The 21644-nt window shown below is 37.0% G+C and overlaps 2 protein-coding genes across 4 annotated transcripts in view; one reads left to right on the top strand and one right to left on the bottom strand.

Annotated features, from left to right (window-relative positions):
- Positions 1–840, bottom strand: part of CUNH5orf46 (chromosome unknown C5orf46 homolog) — a 58595-nt gene extending 57755 nt beyond the window's left edge. For both annotated transcript variants that reach the window (XR_005647303.1, XM_039836480.1), the window contains exon 1: positions 516–840. The gene's annotated coding sequence lies outside the window, so the exon portion shown is untranslated. The remainder of the gene's footprint in view (positions 1–515) is intronic.
- A 64-nt stretch (positions 841–904) lies between these two features.
- The window catches only part of SPINK5 (serine peptidase inhibitor Kazal type 5), a 118253-nt gene continuing 97513 nt past the window's right edge, over positions 905–21644 (top strand). For both annotated transcript variants that reach the window (XM_039836475.1, XM_039836479.1), the window contains exon 1: positions 905–969. The gene's annotated coding sequence lies outside the window, so the exon portion shown is untranslated. The remainder of the gene's footprint in view (positions 970–21644) is intronic.

Here is a 21644-nt window from a genome sequence, read left to right on the forward strand (position 1 = left end):
TCTTGTTATTTTTGATTATGGATCAGAGGGGACTGAGATGGCTTTGGGGAAAAAGTCACACTTGGGCTGCTTGTTAGGTAAAGGTGAATGGACTTTGCAAACTGCAGGGGCAGTGACTGTAGTTGGGAGGAAAGCTCCTGCTCCAGGGATCAGAGACCGCAGTTTTGCTCCAGATTTTCTCCCTTGCATGAGCTAGTTAACATCTCTGAACTCTAATTGCTCATCTATACAATGGGTTGTTATTAAGATTGCAGAGTACCTATCAAGATCAAATGGATCAGCACATATTCACTTTCTGCATAAACTAAACAAACCTCAGTGAAACTGTGAGCTTGCTCAGAATGGGCTTCCTTTCCCTCATGTCCTGGTTAGCTAGATATGCAAATATCAGCCCTATTGACCTTCTGCTGGACCCACCCCACTTTGACTAGGTCATATCCCACATTATTCTCTTACAGCACTACCCCTCTCTTAGTTGTAACACTCAACACAGATACAGTTTCACATTTACTTACGTGACTACTCGGTAAATGTCCACTTCTCCCCCTAGACCGCAAGCTCTGTAAGGGCAGAGACCATGCTTTCCGCCCCCCTCTCCCTGCCCCCCACCATAGTGTTCTACATGTTTCTTATGTCTGAATAGGCCCTTGATTAATATTTCTCTAATGAAGAACAAGTGGTTTGGATATGCACGAAAGCATCTCAGAGGGCATAACAATGTAAGGAATCTTCAAAGAAATGAGTATGTCATGCTAGAGTGTTGATGAGAAGATAAGCAAGTCTGGATTGGAAAGTAGTAGACGGAGGGGAGCCATGGGAGGCCAGGACTGGAGGTGGGACTGGGTTGAAGCGTGGAGAGCCTTGGATTCTAAGCAAAAGAGTTTTAATGAGTGAGACATGCAGTGGGGAGTCACTGAAGAATGATGAGTAGGTGCGGCATATAAGAAACGTGTAAAGAGGATGCATGTGGTATGTACAGTAGATGGGAAGAGAAAGGCTGGAGCCAGGGAGATCAGTTAGGAATCTGTTGAAATATTCAAAAGCTATTGAGTACTTGCTTTAGTGTGCTACCACTAGAATTGGGGAAAAGTGGGCAAATGTGAGTGCCATTTCTAGAGAAGAATTGACAGTATTTGTTGGCATTATGTGGTAGAGTAAGGTGGGGGTAGGTGGGAGAGAGAGAGAGAGAGAAAGTGGAGTCTCGCTACAAGTATTAGTTCAGAAAGGGGCCTATTAGATTATCCCAGGTAACATCTTCAGCTTTGTAGTTGGGGAATTGAGGCCAAGAGGACTTGAACTTCTAAGGCTGCACAACATATGCCATATTCGTGGCAACTGGTAATTGTGAAGACAGTGCTCCTGAATCATACGTATTGTGTCCCTTTACTCAGTAAGAAGGGAATGTGTCTTTGCTGGAAACAATGGAGGTGAGTTAGCAGGGATATTATGAATTCTATTTTGTAAACTTTCAGTTTGGAAAAATGGTGAGGTAATCAAATGAAAATAGCAGGCAGTTTAACATGTGGTGGGAGAGGAGTCTAGTAGGGCAGTCAGAGTTGGGTTACATATTTTTGACTCAGTGGCTTCAGATGAGCTAAAATTTTCCAGTATGAATTCAATTATTCTCTCTTCATGGTCCCATTTTTGGAAAAAAAATATGATATTCATAGAGATTTCTTGAGCACTTACCATATGATAAAGGCTTACCCAGCATCTTATTTAATCTTGTCATGAACCCTATGAAGGAGTTACTATTACTCTTATTGCTCCATTTTACAAATGAGAGCACAGGGTCAGAGAGGTCAAATAAATTTCCCAATGTCTATCATTTAGCAATCCTTTAAAGCAGGTTTCTCAGTCACGACACTATGAAAAATTCTGGATAGGTAATTCTTTGTTGGAGAAGGGTGGGAGGAAGCTGTCCTGTGCATTGTAGGATGTTTAGCAGCTTCCTTGGACTCTACCCATTAGTTGCCACTCAGTTTAACCCTCCAGCTGTGACAACCGAATACGTATTCAAGCATTGCCAAATGTCCTTTGATTGAGTCAAAAATTCCTCTATTAAAAATCTTTCCCAGAAATTTCATCCTTAGTTGATATATTCTTCCGTTGTACTCACGTGCCACTTACTGCCAAATTTTAAATATTTTTTAAATTTTGTTTTATATACATCTTGTCTTCCCAAAAAGCTTATGAAGTTTTTGAAAACAAAATTTTTTACATTTAATTCAACGTTGGAAGGAAGCATCTTGCACCTTCGTTCCCTGGTTTTCACTTCTTCTTTTATTTTCCCTCCTACCTTAGACCCTCATAATTCTTACCTAAACTCTTGAAATAACTTAGCAGGGTTCCCTGTCTATGTTCTTCCCTCTTCAGATGACATCATTTGTTCACTAATTGAAGATTCTCCCTAAAACACAGACATGATAATGCGTGAGTTTGCTTACAACCTCACTCAGAAACACATCTTAGCCTAATATTAAAGGCATTCCACATTCTGATCTCAGTATTTCTTTCAAAAGTGATTTTTTATCACGTGCTTATGTGTGAGCTTGGCTCAAGTCAAAGTAAGATGTTCACTGTTATGTCCTACTGCTTCTTCTCTCCATGCTGTTCCTGCCCTTCTTTCTCTCAGAGGCTTTCAATTTCTTTCCATCCTTCAAAGCTATGCTCAGATATGAAAGGTGAACATTCTCTCTTTCTTTCCTCAAGCAGAAAGGGATCTGTCTCGCTTTAGATCCCTATAGTCCTCTATCAATACTGCTGTTATGGCTCTTAGCAATATCATTTGTATCAGAATTAGGCATGTGCATGTATAGTTTTTCCTTTTACTCTTTGGGTTTCAAAGTCAAACAGAACAGTGTTTGTATCCTGATATTCATTTACTAGCCATGTTACCTTGGGCAAGTAACTTTAACTCACTAGCCCTCAGTTTTATTTCTTCACCCTTCAAGTGAGAATAAAGTAGTAGTTGTCCCCTAGAATTGTTTGAGGATTTAATAAAAAAGAGGAAAAAGTGCTTGACATAGAGTTTAGCAAATAGAAAAACTAGTAAGTGTTCAGTATAAATTACCTACTAATTTTAAGAATAATCATTATTATTGTCAATTGTTTCTGGAATAGGCAGACTAAATCGATTTGTTTTATACGTTTCCTTGGTGACAATGGGTGAGAGATTTACTTGTGAAGAATGACAAAGGAAGTGTCTGAAATTTAGTTACTTATTATAGTAGTAATACTGAAATGATATGTGCCAATAATCTAACCACCCAGTGGAAAGCAGCTTTTGGAAGGATTTTGCAATAGAAATTTAGAGATTTAGTGGATAATGAGGCCAGTCTTGCTGAGAGTACTCAGAGGAGCTGATTGGAAGGTTTCCATGGCACAGAGAGAATGCTGTGAGTGAGCTAAAGCAGGTGGCACAACATCTGAGAGCAGTGGGTGGATAATGAGCGCAGAGTTGAATGGGAATACCTGGTTCAGGGAACATGAAATGAAACCCTAGTCTTTCAGTTCAAAGTAGACAGTTCCACTTGGCTGCCAGAGTCTGTTTCTGTGCAAAGCTCAGTTTGTCAGACCAGACAATGAAAATTTGTGGTCAAAGTCATCACCAGCGGCCCAGCTGATAAATCTATCACAGGTCACAGACTTAGGTCAGCATCAAGGCTAATACTCCCAGTGGAACAGGGAAGAGCAGGAAGAGGTGGGATTGTGTGGCTTGATACACCTGTGAGGAGCAGGGCAAACAATTGTGGAGGGCCCCAGAAGTAGGATAAAAGAGGGCTAAGATATATGTAGGTGGCTCTGGCTATATACAATGTGTCATGTTTGTGGGTGGCTTTAAAAAACAGGGCTAACCCACATGAATTAATATTTGGGAGCAAGCCCCTAGAGGACAGGTAATTATAATATTTATTGAGCAATTACTATATGCCAGCCACTGTGCTAACAGCTAAGTGTGCATTGTATCATTTAACCTACACAGTAACTCGTTGAGTGGGTGCTATTGTCATTCCCATTTTAAAGATGTGTTAAGCAAGGTGCAGATTTTAAATAATTTGCCCATGATCACATATGTAGTAAGTAGCAGAGGGGCGATTTGAATCCGCACTGTTTTTCTTTTCTTTATTTTTATTACAGCACTTCTTAGTCACTAAAATCATTGGTGTTTAGATGCAGGAGAGATGAGAGGCCATGTGCTCCAATTTTCTGATTCAACAGAAAAGCTAACTAAAGTTCAAAGGCAGGAATCATTGCCCTAAGTTCCATGGGGAACCAATCCATGACAGACTGGAATGGAAGGCTCAGACTCCCTTTATATTATGCTGTACTAGGGATGAGGCCAAACTTGGAGATCCAGGAGGGCTCACCTGACTGCTTAGCTTTATGTTTCTCTTGACTAGGACCGTGGCTGGCCCAGATCCTGGGCACCATAAACCTGAAGGAGCACCTGTGACACAAAATACTCTTTTATAATAAATCTTCTATTAGAAAAAAATAAAAAATGAAATCAAACATAAAATTATCATAAGGCATGACAAATGAGATTAAAACTTTTATTTTTTCCTCAACTTCACATTCAAGGAATTTTCAATGAGTATCTTCTTAAGAATGTGATGCTTATTAAAATCATTTCACAGAATAATTATTGCAATTACAATGAAGGGATTGTGATATATCACATGATCACAAAATAACTCATCAGATGCCTGTGTTATTTTAGTGGATTGGACCAAAAGTGAGGGAAGCTCAGCAAAAGTCTAATAATTAATTTCTGTTGCTAATATTGTAAGTTTCCCAGTAGACTGTATTCCCCCAAATGTCTGCATGAATAGGATAACATTTTTTAATACTTAGTTTCAGTAGTTGATACCAGATATAGGATTTGAACTTCTACTTTCTGAATTTTGATATGAATGGTCATAGAGGAATATGCCTTGTAATATTTTTGCTCTTATTAATCATTTTTTCAAAAATGTCTCCTGTCCCAACCAACACTGAAATTCTCTATTATAAACCTCATAAGATTGTATTATAATTCTGTTTAAATACCTGACTCAAACTCTAAGCAGATGTAAGCACCATGAGGACAGGACCAGGTCTCTTGTCTCCTGAAAGAATAAATTTACTTTTCAAAATATAGCTCTAACTTAACCTACCCCACGAAGTTCTCAGCAGATTTTCTTTGCTTTGTTGACTTCCTTTATTTCTATTGCACTTTGTTCTGTTGGAATGGCATTAATTATGTGGTATCAGGAAGCTGGATGTGTCATGCTTTCTTTTATACATTGAATTCATTTTGAACAAAAACTTTCCATATTCATATTCCCAATATGGCACCTATAATATTTTGGTGTTTTGAACTTAGTAACTAGAACTTCCTCACAAATCCCTCATTCAGCATGTGCAAAATTGATAATGATTTTACCCTTAAAACATATCCTCTATTTTATATCTCTAGTGTGGCTGATGGATCTTCATCTATTTATTCTCACACTCTAGATCTCTGGAACTTAATCCTTTCTATATTTCACTATCCACTCTCTAAATCCAATTAGTCACTAAATCCTATGAATTTTATTTACATTCCAAATAACCATTGTCTCTATTCCTTCCATTTCTATGGTTACTTGACTTAACTGCCAGTGATCTGTTGTATTGCTTTTCACTTGGGTTTCTAGCCTCATTCCTATCCTTTAACCCATATTTGGCAAAGTCATCAAAGTAATGTTCTAAGAAAAATAAATAAAATCAGGCATTTTTTCTGCTTAAACTTCTTAAATTCTATAAAGCCCAGCCAATTATGTATAGAATGCACTCAATACTTCCTAGCATGACAAATAAAGGTCTTCATGATTCAGATACTTTTTTTAGATTGATTAATGCCATGGACCCATTTTTTTTTATTCTACAATCATTCTTTAGATGTTTATCTTATATCCGTTTTTTGCTTACTGGAGAAGGTGCTGTGTTATCTATATCATATAAAAATATCATATATTGAATATAATATGTATTGGGCATATCAGGATGCAAAGGACATGTGGAAGGCTTTGCAAAGCTAATTCTAGTAAAGGATACCCCTATAAAAACTCATACGTACGACTAAGTGTCATATGACTAATACCACATTAAAGAAAACACAATTTCCTGGGGGTGAAAGGAGAGATGCTTCTACTGCAGACAGTCTAAGAAGCTATCAGAGAAGACATTCAAGTAGTTAAGCAGACAGAAGATAGAGGGAAGTGGATAGAGAGAAGGAAGTCATTCTAATCATAGGTGGTAGCATAGACAAAGACAAGAAGACTGGAAGAACTTACAGTGCTTAGGGAAAGAAAAAGTCTAGTGTGTGAGTGTAGGTTATTGTAGTGAGGGGCAGTTATCAGAGAGGAGACTGGTAAAGTCTGCTGGGCTGGATTTGAAGGAACATTTATGCAACACTAATGATTATGAACTTTCCCTTAATTAAAGACCTCTGCATGTTCCCTATTACTCAGAGAATAGTGAAACAATAATATTTGCATGTCAAATAGATAACCCTGGTGCTCCCGTGTGGGATGAGAAGGAAGAAAGAGACTAGAGCATAGAAATCAATACAGAGACAATTGAAATGGTTTTGGTTTCAGAAGAACAAGGACATGGATTAAGGTGGTGTTGATAGCAATTAAGAGCAGATGACGGATTTCAAAGAGAATCTAAAGTTTGAATTAACAGGACTTCTTTAAATTTTGGTATATTCAAAAGTGAATGAAAGGAAAGAATATGACATGATAGATGCGAGAAACTGGAGGACAGTATGAAAGAGAGGCATGTTTCTTCTTCAGTATACACTAACCCTGAATCAAGACATGAGCATTTTGGTTGTTGAATGAAACAAAACATAATGAAAAACAAAGCAAAGCAAAGAACCACACGAAAACAGAAGGCCATCCTTTCTTTGAGTACTCTACTTCTGACGACAGGTAAGTGAGGATTACTGTGAACTATTTTAAAACTCTCATCCATCCTAAAGATGAAGGTGAAACTTTTAATTACAAAGTGAATTGAAAGATCAGTAAATACTAATCAAGTGAGGCAATAGAGCTTGCTAGTGGAACTCATACCCAGCAGGATTTTCCAGAAATGCGTATAAGCTTGCTATTACATATCTTATACCACTCCCCTTTCCGCGCCCTACATTCAGCCATAACTAAATGTGTTCGTTTCTTCAATTTGTCAGCTTCTCACTACCTGTGCACAAATTCTTCCTTTCCCTCTGCTTGTAGTAATATTTATGGAGCATTATCCCCTCTGCTATGCTGAGAAGTAAAAAAAGACAGTTTCTCTGCCAGAGAGGAAAATGAATTGCACCCCTGGAGAGTGAGAATATAGTTAGAATTGGTCCACTGTAAGCATAAAGTATCTGTGAAAACTTTAATTTAAAAAATCAGGCAAATGTGCCGTTATAATCAATGAATTATATATACATACATATACATATAAATTATATATATCCAGTAGTCCCCCATTATCTGCAGGGGATACATTCCAAGTACTCCAGTAGATTCCTGAAATCATGGATTGTACCAAACCCTGTATATACTATATCTTTTCCTATATATACATGCCTGTGATAAAGTTTAATTTATAAATTAGGCACAGTAAGAGATTATCAATAATAATTAATAATAAAAGAGAATAATTATAACAATATACTGTAATAAAAGTTATGTGAATGGCTTAGGGGACATTATTAAGTTAAATAAGAGTTATTTGAACACAAGCACTGGGATACCGCAACAATCCATCTGATAACTGAGACGGCTACTAAGTGACTAACCTGCAGTATCTCTGAGGTATTTCTGTGCATACTAGTTTGCATTTTCTTGAGTTTTACAAAAGATCATACAGTAGGTAATTTTTTGTCTAGTTTCTTTCCCTTAGCATGATTATTTTGAGATTCACTCATATCATTGCAAAAAAACAAATAGTTCATTTGTTTTTTATTACTGAGTAGTATCCTGTTGTATGGATATAACACTATGTGTTTGTCCATTCACCTGTTGACAGACATTTGAGTTGATTCCAGTATTTGTCTATTACAGTGAAACTGCTTCAAGCTTTCCAGTACAAGTCTTTACATAAAAATACAGGCATACCTTGGAGGCATTGGTTCCAGACCAGAGCAACAAAGTGAACATTGCAATAAATTGAGTCATACAGATTTTTTGGTTTCTCAATGCATATAAAAGTTATATTTACACTACACTGTAGTCTGTTAAGTGTGCAGTAGCATTATGTTAATAAAACAGCGTGCATACCTTAATTAAAAAACACTTCGTTCCTAAAAAACACTAACCTTGATCTTAGCCTTTAGCAAGTCATGATCTTTTTGCTGGTGTAGGGTCTTACCTTCAATTTGTAAAAAATGCAATATCTGTGAAGTGCAATGAAGCAAAGCACAGTAAAATGAGGTATGCCTGTACACTTTCATTTCTCTTCATTTAATACTTAGGAGCAGATTGGCTGGATCGAACAGTAGGTATATGTGTAACTATTTAAAGAAACCGCTAAATTATTTTTTTCCAAAGTGATTTGTCCATTCTGCAGTGCTACCAGCTGTGTATGAGAGTTCCAATTCCTTCACATCTTCTACAACACTCAATATGGTTAGTCTTTTTAATTATAGCCATTCTATTAGCTATGTAATAGCATCTGTTGTAGTTGTACTTTTCATTTCCCTAATTATTAATGATATCAAGCATCTTTTCATGTGCTTATGTGCTATTTGTTTGGTTTCAGTCAAGTATCTGTTCAAATCTTTTGCCTATTTTTCAGTTTGGCTTAAAATCCTATTGTTATTGTTAAATTTTGAGAATTCTTTATAAAGGGGCGTGAGAAAATTTGAGGAGAGATGGACATGTTCATTTTGTTGATCGTGGTGATGGTTTCAAATGCGTAAACAAACGTATGTCCAAAATTATGAAATTGTTCATTTTAAATATTTAGGGTATGTCAAATTATATCTCAAAGACAGATAGAGGCTACACATATCTAATTTTATATAATTATAATAAACAAAGGAATTTAGTTATTGAAATAACAACTTTGTAAATAGATTTGAAATGGTTAATCAAGTAATCAATTTACACTTATCTCTTCAGGTTTAGAGCTGCTCTGTTATTATCAGTGTTGCAGTATCAAAGACAGTAAGTCTGTCAATTTTACTAAATTTATAAAAATTCATTGATACTGAAAGAGTACTTATTTATCAAATCAATCAATTAAAATACTTGAAAAGGAAATGAAGTTTATGAACATAAATGGAATAACAAAATTTGCAAGCTAATTTAATTGATTAAAAGGTAACCTCTAAGATCTTAGTGCCTGAGACAATTTTAATCTAGAGGAAACAGTTATACTCAGTGGCTTCTACAGCAGACCTCACAGTACTGCAAATAAAGGTTTGGTGACAAAAGCTAATAGCATCAAAGGCCAGCTTTCACCCTTACTTCTCACTGTGTCCATCTCCTCCAATTGTCTCTTAGAGGGATGGTAAACAATTACATCATAACTCTAACGTTTACAGCTTTGCGGGCATATAGATGCGAATATGTTGATTGTGTCTGTCCACAGACTGGGGCACCAAAGATGAGGAATCAGCCCATTAGCCCTGCAGAATATGACAGCGCCTTATGTCAATGATGGGAGTGGAGGTAGTTGAGGGGCTGGAGTTTAATGTCTCAACTAAAGACATCCTTAATAAATAACGTGACCCTTTTGTAGATCATGTATTTTTAGCCAGATAAGTTCACATTTCCTTTCGAATGTATATTGTTGCACCCTTTCCAAGTAAGTCTTTGGACTTTGCTACTTAAGGCTACATGGTCCACCTTTTCCTTCCTCTTCTCAATGACATGAGGTCTGAGTTATTAAGGCTTTCTCTGAGTGCATTAAGGCTTCTTCTCATCTCTTGGCAAAAAGACAATCTCAGAGAAGTACTTAAATTATAATTGTATATGATAGTACATCTTTAACTTTGATATTTTAAACTGGGATAAGGTGGTATGTTCTCATCCCACGGTGGTGACTACTGATTTTCTTCCTCCCAACAAAGCAGTTTAAAAAATATAATAAAGGATGCTTATCAACAGACAATTTGATAAAGAAGTTATGGTTCATATATATACAATGGAATATTACTCAGTCATAAAAAAAAATCCTACCACTTGCAATGACATGCATGGACCTAGAGGTTATTGTGCTGAGAGAAATAAGTCAGACAGAGAAAGGTAATTACCATGTGATTTCACTAATATGTGGAATCTAAAGAACAAAAAGAACAAACTATTCAAAAACAGACTCACAAATACAGAGGACAACCTGGTGACAGCCGGAGGGGAGGGGTTTGGGGGACTGGGAGAAAAGGGTGAACGGGTAAAGAAGTACAAATTAGTAGTTGAGAGATGGTCACGGGATGGGGAGCATGGCCTAGGGAATGTAGTCTGCAGTAATGTAATGTCTGCATGTAGCACCAGGTGGGTGATAGAGTAATCGGGGGGATCGTTTCATAAATTATATAAATGTCTAACCCATGTACTGTATACTTGAAACTAATAATAAAATGAAATAAAATGCTTAAAAAAACCCAATGAACATTTTTTTTAAGTTCTTAATTTAAAATTCTAAATCTGTTGTCTGATTTGCCACCACAGAAACTCTAAGTAGTTGAGCAACATCGAGTTAATCGTGGGGTGTAGTTTTCTTTTAATGAAAAAAGCACTGTACATGGAATGTATGGCTAAGGCACCTTCCCTGTCTAGGCATCAGTTCTTTCATCTGTGGCAAGAGAGAGCTAAGGACAGATTTAGTACCAGCTTTCCTTGACTCTGATTCAGAAAACATAGCAACATGGGGGAAGGGGTCACCTAGCAATTTTGTATGCATTTAGAGATTTTCAAGTTAGTGGAAAGCAAAGTAGGGTAGAGATTTGAGATTTAAGTGGAACTGGAAGGCCAGGATAAATAAAGATTTCGATTCTGAACAATCTTCTGAATCTGAAGTCTTCATTACAGGGAACAAATTACCTTCCTTCTACGGAAATTGTTTTGTTTTTGTTTTAAACTACCAAGACTAAGACCTGGGAAGGTCAGATTTCACTAGGAAATTTTTGCCTTTTTGAGTAAGACCCCCAAGGACACACAAAGAATTATAGTGAGTTTATTTGGTCAGTCTCCCTAAGACTTTAAGTCTAGTCCCAGCCACAAGGTTCAAAAACTTGTTTGTAAAGGGTTTTTAGTAAATATTTTTGGCTCTGCAGATTGCAACTACTCAACTCTGCCATCTGGGCACCAAAGTAACCATAGGCAATACTTAAAAAAATGAGTGTGGTTGTGTTCCAATAAAACTTTATTTACAAAATGAGACAGTAAGCCACATTTGACCCATAGACCATTTTTTTATGATCTCAGTGAGTTGAAACAGCATTGGCATAAAAATTCATTTGCTGGTGATCTGGTCTTAATTTTGCTCTTGGCCTAGTTTGTGACTTTGGGAAATCCCTTTTCCTTCTCTGGATCTCATAATTAATATTATCGAATATTTCTTATGTTGCCATACCTTTATGAGCTACCTCTGTTTAATCCTCATAGCAACCCAATATACAGATGCTTTTACTAGCTTATAGCACATGTAGTAAGTTTCAGAGTACCAATTTACACCCAGGTCTGTTTATATCTAAAGCTCATATTCTTAATTATAACTAATTAACTACATAATGTCTCCTTGTATAGAGGTGGATTTAAACTTAATGTTTCCTACTTGCTCTTCCGCAGCCTACAGTAAGTTTTTGGTGGAAATAAGAGAGTTCTCTGTAGAATGTTTTCAACTTTTTCTAGTCTGGTACTTGGGGCTTTGCTGAATTTTGTTTTGTTCGTTAGCTCTAAGCTTGTTTTTGCATTCAGCCAGTCACTGGAATGACAGATTTTAAGGAAACAGATGCCTCTCTACTAAATGCGAGGTTAACCAAGCTTCCTCACCCTCTGCAGAACATGTTGACGATTACTGCCTGTCTCTTTCTAGTAGTGACACTTACTTGCTCTTTAACATAGAATTTTTGTATTCCACATTTTTAAGAGACACCATTACATTTTTATATTTCTAAGTCAGTGAGAGATAAGGCATTGACAGTCATTGAGACAACCACTCTAAGGCCTCTAGGAGGCCATGCCTAATTTTTCCATCTGAGACGTACAGGCATTTAATGTTCATTAACAGGGCAGTAAAAATGTAAATGATCCAATTATCCTGTGCTCATCTAAAAGCAAAGTTTCCCATGAAGTACCTTTAGAAATCAGATTGTGTAGGGTTAGATAGGAAAAGCAAAGGCTTTAGAACTTGAGTAATACATTGAGATATTGAGCAATGTGTACATAATAGATTCTCAAGAAATGACAAGATTACTTTTTTTTTTTTGGTCATAGAACTACAGTTGACAAGTTATCCATTTAGAACTTATGTAAGATTTATAAAGCCAGTTGGAAAATAATATTCAGGGTTATATTACTGTGTGTGTGATACAATTTTTTTAATCGATTGCCTTTAGATAAAATATTTTGATATTTAGTTGAAAGGTCTATTAGAAAAAAAAGTACTCTAAAGTCATTTCTTTCTGTTCTTTTGGAAATTGAGGGTCAGAAGGAAATGATGTCAGGAAGTAAGTGGTACAGAAAATGAAACTGGAAAGATAAGTAGAAGACCGGGAAAAGAGGAAGAAAACAGTGGTTACGAAAAAGTAAATTTTTCCAGACTCCACTTAAGAAAAAGAGAGATGAAAATGAGACTGAAGAAATCAGAAGAAAATTCAGAGAGAGAGAGATTATGGAACCTGTTAAAAGGCAGGAAGAAATGTAAGAGAAAGAAAAGTTGAGGAAGAAAGGGTGACAGGAGAAAGGCAGATGGAGAGCTCAGATAAGGGAGTGGAGAAGAAATAAGAAGTTGCTGCAGAGTGAATAGAGAGGGATAAACAAAGAATCAAAAGAGGAATGAGATGGGCAGATGGGTGAACAATCGCAGCGAGAATTAGGAGAAAGGAGAAACTCAAGGAAAGGAAAGAAAGGGGAGGAGGCGGAATGTGAGAACAGATTGCAGATGGCCGTCCCTAACCTCCTCTTTTTAAATTTCCCCCTCCCACGCAGCTTCCTTACTTCCTCTTCCTTCTCCTTTTTACTTCTCTCAGTTTTAAACCTGACACCAGAAGGCAATAAGGTGGTGAGACACTTAAAAGTAGGGCAGAAAGGCTTCTGGGAGGAAGATGGTTGTCATTGTGTCTCATGACCTCCTTTGGATTGTCAAATGAGTTTCAATTTAAATGCCTGCTTTGATTGATGACGATAGCCTTGGCATGGAAGAATCTCCTAGGCTCAGCAGAAAAGGGTGCAGGATTCAAGCAGGGAAGTTTCTCAGCCCTTGATAATTGGTAATAGTGTCATCTGGACAACTATTTGTTGTCCTTCGGCTAGACCCATAAATAAACTTACAATAATTTCTCTTAAGACCCTGGTTTTGTGTTTTTTGTTTCTTAAGTTCTTTTCTGGTTTGAAAATAATTTCCCCAATTTCTGATATCCCACCTTTGTATATAGATAAGTTAAAAGTCTTATTTTTCAAGGATTTTTTGTCCCCTGAGACCTTCTTAACTCTAGTCATTTATCTCATTTGCCAAATATGGACCCTTTACTAGATATCAGACACATGGTAGAGAATGGGATTAAAATAAAGAATATGATGAGTTCCTGTACCTAAATCACTTGAATCAAGTGCCATAGTCTGACCAGTAATAGGCCAATTACAGTACTGTTTTGGGAATGGAAAGCATGGTGTGTTACAAGGGGGCATAGGTGAGACATCTCACCCAGACTTTAAGGGATGAGGAGTGAAAGTCAGGAAGAAAGTAATACAAAAACTGACATTTAAAAGATTCATAAGAGTTGGGTCAGAGAAAGAAAATAGCGTTCTAGGCAAAGGAATAGCATGACTTCTTGGGGAATAAAAAAGTGTTCAGCATGGCTGAAAAGCAAGAGGGTGTGGTTAAGTGACATGTGATATGGAGCAACGGTGCGCTGATAAATCTTCTCAAGAAAAGGCCTTTATTTGTAATTTTTGCCAATTTCTGCAATGTAAATATTACCATTATGGCCTAATTCAAACTACCAACAGTTTATCAACCGACTTGCAAAATTCCTGCGTATTTAACAATTATTTCTCAAAGGACAGCAGGAGCCAGTTCTAGCACACCCGAAGCAAGCAGTACTCAGATCAAGGTAGACCTCCAAGTTCCGACTTCATCTCAAAGGCTCTGAAAGATATTGAATCTGAATATGGCATGGTTTCATCTTTCCATTAGGAAGATTGTGCCACCAGCTGTGTAGGGGAATGGATCAAGAGAGAGCAATGACAAGACCAGAGGTAGCCTCTTAACCAGCCCTCCTGAGCTCAAACGTTGACCCTGAAATTATATACCTTGTTAAAAGCAAATTATTAATTCAGTCTTCTTTACTTTCCCCAGCTCCATCCCTTTCCCTTCCTCTCTCTACCATTCTCATAATCCTCAGCTCTGGCCCTGTGTGCTAGAGAGAGCCTGAAATTGGAAGCAAGGACATCTTATATCTGTCTATCTAACTTCTCTGGTCCTTTGTTTTACCATGGATTAGGTAACTGCCTCCTAATTCTGAAGAGGCAAAAACATTTGCTGAAAAAAACTGAAAAATAATTTATTTAATTAGTCATATGTTTTATGCAGAGAAGGTGGATTAGTTAAAATAATTGAAAACTGTTTTTTTCAGCAAGGCAAGCGATAGATAAGGCATTACTTCTGACTTAGTAAATAAGAAAGTGGCCTGTAGACAAAGTATGAAACAGAATGAAATCCCACTACATTTATTTACTGGATGATTTAAATTTTGGAAATTCCATCACCTATGTTAATATTTTTCTTGGCTGGTAACTCAGATACTTTTGCAAGGTATGTATCAGAATTAGTCTATATTTTTTTGAAATTTGGTTTAGCACAGTGGTTTCTATTTCTGCAACCATCAAGTGAAATATGTTTCCTATGATTTTAAAAAACCACCTGGACTCTGGGCTGGAAAGATTATCTCTGGAGATGGGAACTCTCCTAGAGGTATGCAAGCAGACTATAGGGCTACGTTCTGGCCAGGCTGTAGAGCAGGGTTCTTACACCTTTTGTGTGTGCTGTGGACACCTGTGAAGGTGTGGTAGTGCCTGCGGTTTTTCCTCAGAATGCTTGTAAACACATAACATAAAATGCTTAGGATTACAAGGAACCAATTATATTGAAATGCAGTTATCAACATATTACAAATTTGTGATCTATTAATACATTACCTTCTTTAATACGCTAATAGTTACCATAGTTTCTAAGTAGTGAAGAATATGAATATTTCAAGTAATATGATGTGAAAATATTGGTGATTTCTATTGGTGACAAAGTCATAATACTGTTTCTACTGCTTACACTATTGCCTGTATCATAATCAAAATGTATACTAAGTTTTAGTTTGAGATTAGTAAAAGCATTTAATAATATAGTTTAAAAATTATTAAAGGCTACAAACCATAAAGGTTAAAACCATAAAAGTTAAAAATTCCTTCAGAAGAAATTTAAGCCTCAGGTGGTGGGATGTGGAGAAGGTTAGATTAGATAAACTTTAGAGGTTTTTTTTTTCCCCCTTATTCTCTAAATTGTTACATAAAACTTAGACTCTATACTTCTGGTTGGTGGGTTTCCCTATCTATTCAACAAAGCTTTCTAGATAGGATGACCTTCAGAGGGTCTTTGTTCCTGTGTGCTTATTAGAAAGAGTTTCATCTTTTCCCCATAATGGTATCTTAAACGTCAGAAGGTAGAGTAGCTTAGCAATGTGTTAAGAGGCAGTAGGCAAAAAACTTAGTAAAATGCACATTTTTTGGCTCCATCTCAAAGATACTGATTCAGAGGGCCTGAGTAGAGCTATGGAGTTTGCATTTTTAACAAGCATCTGAGGTGATTTTAATGTAGATAGACCACGGACCACATTTTGAGAAACACTGGTTGAATCATTAAAAGTATAGGCTTTGGAGACAAAAAAAGTCTGGGCTTAGTTCTTTCATCTGTCATTACTTATATATCTGGGGCAAATTGCTTAATCTCCTCTGCGTTTCAGTTTCTTCATCTGTAAAATGGTAGCAATAACAATAAGTAATAATAATAATGATAATAATAATAATAATAATAAATAATAATACAATACCTACCTTAGGGACATTCTGAGGATTAATTAAGATTGTATTTGTAAGGTATCTCAGTACTTAATACGAGGGGTCATATTTATTATTATTAATTTTTAACTAAGCTTTGGGTTCCATTTTTAAATGATCAGAGTCTTATAGAGAGTTCTCTATCGCATCTTCAGCAAATATAGCTTGTAGTTAGTTAGCTGTCAGCCCTGCTGGTCTTGTTAGAGCTGTACTTGGGAAACTAGCCATGCTACCTATCTATGTCTTTATGCAATTCCATTTTTCAACTGGAATATAATGTCTATAATACTTAGGGTGCTGAAGTCACTTCTACATAATGGGGTCAACAATAAAGACTCTCCATTCTACTGTTGCTAAGATGAAAGTATGCACATGTTCATTTATTGTATTTATTCATGATTTCTCATATATATATCTCCATTCATTAATTTTGACCCAGTGTGTTGGACCATCTTCCCATTCTACTCTATATAGAATAGGAAGAAAATGTTGCATTATAATGATTTACTTGTCTGTCTCCCTCCCACCCCTCAACACACACATATATTGATGAATTTAGATTGGCATACTCACTGTCTAGAATACTACCTGGCATGTAGCACTTGCTCAGTGACTGTTAAATTGATTAGTGAACTTTGTGAATAAATTACTGCAAACAGTGTGCTGTTATTGTAATTCTTGCATCCTTTATAGATGACCATATTATCCTGTCATTTAAGTTAAAAACCGTGGAAAGGTATTTATTGTATTGTCACTCTAAAATGTCAGGTATTGGCTTCAATTTCAAAGGAATTTATAAAACAAATTCTATCATCTAGTCTTAGGACTTCCACTGGAGCATTCTTTCATGTGGATCCTGTTTCCAAATTGCAGATAAACCCGTGTGTTGGCCTCTCGTGAGTATGTCGTTTCCTTACTCAGTATTCTACTGTCCTAACAGAAAGCTGATTTCATTTTCCATTCATCTCCTCCAAAGGCCCTGTGTCTCTAGAGGAGCTGACTTGTCCCACAGCTCCAGCTGAGCCTGATTGCTGTGAGGCAAATACTATTCCCCTTGCCAGTAATTAGCTCAGGAATGAACTGAACTATATGCCAGACAATGTCGTGGGCTTCTGGAAAAAGTTCCTCTCGCCTTCAAGGATGCCTGAAGAAGAGATGTACCTTTTCTCCTTTGGCTCAGAGCCGGGAACTGCTGCACTTGGTTGGCAGCCTGTCCGAGGATGATGCAAACCGTGCCAGTGAGTCACCCAGGCTTGCAGCCTCCTCCACCTCTGGACTTCCTGTTATGAAAATAATGGCTCCCTTTCCAAGTAAGTTCTTGTAATTGAGATGGGCTCCTTTCAAATAGGCCACTTTGCAAACTGTGAACATTGTGGTTCCCAGGAAAGGGAATCATTTCTGTAGTGAGGAGGGGTCCCTGAGGTTTTGCCAGCTGCCGAGGAGTCCACAGGCGCAGTAGGTGTTGTTGCTACACTGTGTAAATGAAGTACTACTTCTGATTTGTGGAATCCTGAAAATTGTTTGGTGATCAAAATAGACTTCTCTGAGAACATCGAAGAGCAATGAAACAACTGATATTCAGTCTTGGGAAATAAAATTCATGTTTCAGAAAAAGTTCTTAACTAGCGGTCTAGACTTCTCCAGTCTCTATACTGGGAATCTCAGGCAAAATACTTAATCTCACCAAACTTTAGATATCTGTCTGTAAAATGAGAAAAATACGTCTTTGACTTGCCTCCCTGGCAGTGTTGTTTTGAGGATGAAATGAGATGCAGCAAATAAGAGGGCTTTGTAAATGAAAAAAAAAAAAAATTCCACAGGCAAGAGGTGATTTTGTTGCTAAAGCTAATAATTTATTCATTCGGTACACTCTCTAACTCCCATCCATGTCCAGATTGGTTCTTTGCCACAGCTTTCCAGGTTGTAATTTAAGGAACTTTCCCTTTTCAGTTTTACCAGTTTTCTATTTTTTCTTTCTTTCTTTGCTTCCTCTCCTCCTCCTCCTTCTCCCTTCCTCCTCCTCCTCCTCCTCCTCTTCTTCGTCTTCTTCTTGGTTTGAACCATAAGGGGATTTTTAAAATTTCTTTTAAAAATTATTATTTTTTTATTTTTCAATTATAATTGACTTTTAATATTTTTTATATTTCAGGTGTACAGCATAGGGATTAGACATTTATGTAATTTACAAAGTGATCCCCCCAATTAGTCTAGTACCCACCTGAGATCATACATAGTTATTGCAGTATTATTGACTGTATTCTCTTTGCTGTACTTTACATTCCCATGACTATTTTGTAACTACCAGTGCTAATACTTCAGCATGAAATGTCGCTTCATCAAATCTTGAACTCCAGAGGTTTATAGCTGATTTTTCCCACCTCGTCTATAAATTTTAGACTCAGTAAAATGCCAATATCCTTAATTCAAAGACTTCTCATCCACAGGTTTTATTTCTAGGACTGTATTTGAATCCTATAAGGGAAAGATGCACATGTTCTACAGAAAATCCTGGCAGGTCTGGGAAAAAATAAACAAAAACAAAAGCAAAGCATTTATTTTTTTAAAGGTAACTCTAAATCACAAAGCAGAATTCTAAAAAATAGAATACTAAGCCTTAATAACCATTGGCCTGGGAGGTGCAATGGCAGGAATGTTGGGTGTGTGAACCTTGGCAGATGTATACAGGAGGAAGGGGAAGGAGATGACTGTTCATAGGAAGTAAATTAGGGCAAGTATGGTACTCCCTACCATACCTGATAAGAGGGTACAGCAGGTACAACTAGGCGCAGAGAGCTAAAGCAGAAATATATATGAATATATAAATTTATACATACATACCTGCATGAATCCATACATATGTACAGGTATGTACATACATACATATAGCACCTGGAATTTTTGTAATTATAGACTAATATCAATAATAATAATACATATATAATATAATATCTCATATTTTTGCTAAATATAATATCTCATATTTTTCTTGTAAGCCTGAGGCTTAGATAGGGATTGAGTCTTTTCATGTGAAGGAAGAAACTGAAATTCAGAAAGATTAAACTGATTTATCTAAGATTGCAAAGCTAGTCAGGGTTTGAGTTGGAATTTCGATTGATATTGTTGGAGTCAGAGTCCAGGATCGTAGAGTCTCAGCTGTTTCCAGGGATTGCAAAATGATTTAATCTAATTCTGCATTTGATTACTTAGTGGATAAGTTCATTATTTTACACTCCAAACAAAAAACAAAAAACAAAAAGAAAATACAAATATATTTACTGTAGCCAATGGGATATGTCAATTTTTCACTAGCCTCTCTCACCAAAAGTAAACGTTCACAGTACTGAAAAACACAATGATCATCCTAGTATCTTGCTTTCATTTCTTCTAGCTCATATGTGTTCAGGTTTCATATCATGCTAATAAAATAAAATATGAAGTAATAGCAAGAAAAACTCCAGTTATACAACTCCTGAGAGGAAGAAACAATACACTGGGTGCTGATGCCCCCGCTTTAACAGTGACTCACCGTGTGACCTTGGGCAAGTCACTTATTCTTTCTGTGCGTCAGTTGCATCATCTGTAACATGAGGAAGTGACAAGAGATGACCGTTGAGGCCCTTCCAACTCAAAGGTTCTGTACCACACTGAGGAGCTGAATGAAGGTGGTTGTGTCCTCAAACAAGGGCACAGAATGAATGGCTTCTAGAGCTTTCTTGCCCTCATATGATTTTTTTCAATAAAAAATGGCAAAGGTCGAATAGAAGCCTCCATATTTATTGAATCATTTTCAGTGGTGTTGATTGTTCCTACTTCTTGTATTGACATGGCTCAACCAAACTAGTTTGGCAAACCTAGGCTACCCATGGAGGAAAATTCATTTTACCATGGTAAACTTTCAATCCAATTAATAGAATTTTTTCTTTCCTGATTCCTGTCCAGATTGACCCAGGGATCTTACTCACTGCACTGTTACTTCATTCCTTGCTCCTCTCCTTCCATTGTATGTAATTTCATTCAAATCTACTGGGTGATAGACTCTGGATCACTGAATGTGACTGCTTCATCTACGAAATGGAATATTCTTCTAACACATGGGTTAAAGAGGTGGTGAGTTAGGATGAAGAGGTTGATAACCTTTTAGCCTCAAGCAATCATACAGAACTGAAATTCTATGCACTTCAATGTCGTGATGGATTGGGCTCTGTGCATATTGTTTCCATATTCCTTGCCTAACTTAAATGCATTTGAGAGGAATTTAATGTACAGTGCTTCGGTGTTTGAGTCAGGAAACTTGAGTCAGGTCATAGTTTTGCCACTTGCTAATGATACTAAACCCAGACTAGTCAAGGTAATTATCTGTGCCTTAGCCACTCTCATCTAGACAGTGGGACTTGTGATCTATGTAGTTATCAATTTCACAGAGGTTTTGGGAGGACAAAATAGATGACATGTCTTATAATTCCAAGCAGAGCCTGGTTAACTTCAGTGGGATTTAATGACCAGGAGAGGCTGGAACCTGAAACTTCATCCACCCACTTGGATGGGATAGTGGTGGGCAGGGACTCAGCTGTAGATGGTGCAGTTAGGAATTTTAGACCAGCCAGCACAGTTCAGTATTTATAAGAAGGATATGGTGAGAGGCAGGTTGTAGCTGACTAGTTAAGAATATGGCTCTTATATTTTAACAGACCTGATTTCAAATCTTATACTTACTAGCTGTGAACTTAAGTATTTCATGTCACTGAGCCTCAGTTCACTTATCTGTAACGTGAAAGTAATAATATTTTTTCTATAGTATTATAATACATATAAATCTCTTAACAATCTTCTGGATATAGTAAACTATATTGCTGTTCATAAATAAGACCAGGGGCCAAACAGAAGTCAAGTTAGTTGTGTTGACCCCAAGGACTGAAGAAGAATATTAAGAAGAGTGCCTCGTGGGGAATGCTGGGGTACCAGGCTGGAATAGATCTAAATCAGAAGCCCAGAAGTCTTAACACCTATTAGGAGATCATAGCAACCAAGAACTAACTGGGATCTGACGAAAAGTCTTCAAAGACCTTTTTTTAAAAACCACAAAACGCTAAACTTATGTAAGATAATATTAGTGTTAGCAGAAGGAATGAGGACAAGTTTCTTCCAAGGAGAACGAGTGCAGTTGGCAATGTTTGAAGCAGATCTGTGATGTCATGCAGACACCTGCAAGGAAGCATCTACTGGAAAAAGGATTTACATAGGTAGATAGCAATCATGGGAGTAAGTTCCTGAAGCACCAAAGATTGGATTGTCAGGTGATACTCTTCTCTAAGGTAGTTTCAGCATCTTGGTTTGGTAAGAGATGTTTGG

Source organism: Pteropus medius, unplaced genomic scaffold, assembly GCF_902729225.1.
Source record: "Pteropus medius unplaced genomic scaffold, Ma_sr-lr_union100, whole genome shotgun sequence".
Lineage (NCBI taxonomy): Eukaryota > Metazoa > Chordata > Mammalia > Chiroptera > Pteropodidae > Pteropus > Pteropus medius.